This window comes from Anas acuta, chromosome W (genome assembly GCF_963932015.1).
Source record: "Anas acuta chromosome W, bAnaAcu1.1, whole genome shotgun sequence".
Classification (NCBI taxonomy): domain Eukaryota; kingdom Metazoa; phylum Chordata; class Aves; order Anseriformes; family Anatidae; genus Anas; species Anas acuta.
In genome coordinates, this window is record NC_089016.1 from 7,636,891 (window position 1) to 7,638,818 (window position 1,928).

The following is a 1,928-nucleotide window of genomic DNA, read 5'->3' on the forward strand; positions in this document are numbered from 1 at the left end:
CGGGGAGGAGGGAGAAGTAGACCTGGTGGCTCCACGAGGAGGGAGGGGGCGGGGAGGACAGCGGGGAGGAGGAGGGAGAAGTAGACCTGGTGGCTCCACGAGGAGGGAGGGGGCGGGGAGGACAGAGCGGGGAGGAGGAGGGAGAAGTAGACCTGGTGGCTCCACGAGGAGGGAGGGGGCGGGGGGAGAGAGGCTGCCAGGGTCCAGGCACTTTGCTGGTCATGCACGGAAAGTCCTGGTGGGCAAGGGTGCGAGGTTAGGGGGTGGGCAGAGAGAAGGGGCTTTTGTTGTGTCCACCTGACAATGATAGCAGGGGGCCATCATTTCATGCCAAAGTAAATGAAGCTTGCCTTCCAGACTTCTTACTCTCATTACTGGCCGCCCTCTAGCAGTGGCCGTGATGGCTAGACCGATGGCCGTGACGGCGGGGTAGACCTGATGGCTCCACGAGGCGGGAGGGGGCGGGGGGGGGGGGGGGGGGGAGAGCGGGGAGGAGGAGGGAGAAGTAGACCTGGTGGCTCCACGAGGAGGGAGGGGGCGGGGGGAGAGAGCGGACCCCGGCTGCTTCGGGCCGCCGCTCGCTCTGACGTCAGAGGTTCTTGCTCGGCCGCGAGAGGCTCGCCACCTGTGCCGCTCAGTGCGGCTGACTGCCTGGCCGCTTTGCTTTAGCTGCTTTGGAAAATAAATGCTGTTATCTTTATGTTTGTTATTAGTTTGTTCCGTTGCCTGTTTTCTGCTGTAGCTTTAGGAATCCTGTCATTCCTTACAGTCTTTCAAAACCTCCCCCACCCCTCCACTCCTCAGCTCCCCCTCCTCCCCCCCCCCCCCCCCCCCCCCCCGCCTCCTCAGGCAAATGGCAGTTGAGCTCAGGTGGCGGCTCCCCAGTCAGCAGGGGTACTGGAATAGACTTGGCTGGGTGGCCGACCCCCACACCCCCACCTGCCAGCTGCGAAGGGACGGTTGGCGGGCTGTGGGGAGGCCGAATGAGGTGACCCAGCGTTCCCGAGTGTGTAAACACATCAACAGAGCAAAAAAGCAAAGCAGAGTAGGAACAGCAAAGCAGAGCAAAGAAAAGGATTCGGTGCCGGGAATACAAACCAAAACCCCCCAAAAATAGGCAGTTCTAAGGAAAGCATGTCGAAGCAGGTGCAGGAAAAGCAAAGCGGGGAAGAGCAAGGAAAAGTAAAGCAAGGAAAAGTAAAGCAAAGCAAAACGAACCCAAATCATTGGGAATCGTGTAATGTCACTTATCGTCCTAAAAAACCTCACCCAACCCCATCCCCAGACGAACAGCAGCAGCGGGACCCACCTGGCGGCTCGCCGAACAGCGGGGGATGAGGAATAGACCATGCTGGGTGGGTGGCCAGGCTTCCTGTCCCCACCCTCCAGCTCCCAGGGGACAGTCGTCGGGCTGCGGGGAGGCCACGGTGTGCGCCTGAGGGTTTATGCCTTCATCAATACACTGATCGACTCATCGCCCAAATCGGTGCGACGGTCTGCAAAAGAAGCCTACCTAGCACGGCAAAGCAGAGCTGAGCAATGCAACGGAAAGCGGAGCGAGACAAAGCATAGCCCTGCCAGGGAAAAGAAAAAGGCAAAAGGAAAAGCAAAGCCAAGAAGGGCCGGGAAAAGCAAAACGAAGCAGGGCAAGAAAAACCAAAGCAGAAGAGGTCCAGGAAAAGAAAAGTGGTGTCACGAATACAAACTAAAGCAAAACAAAGCGAGGTAGGGCCAGCAAAAGCAAAACAAAGAAGGGCGAGGAAAAAAACAAACAAACAAACAAACAAACAAACAAAAAAACAAACAAACAAACAAACAAACAAAAAAAAAAAAAAAAAAAAAACAAAAAACACCCAAAAACAACTAAGCTAAGGATTTCCTGGGGGGTGGGGGAAAGAAAAGCGGTGTCCTGAATACAACGTAAAGCA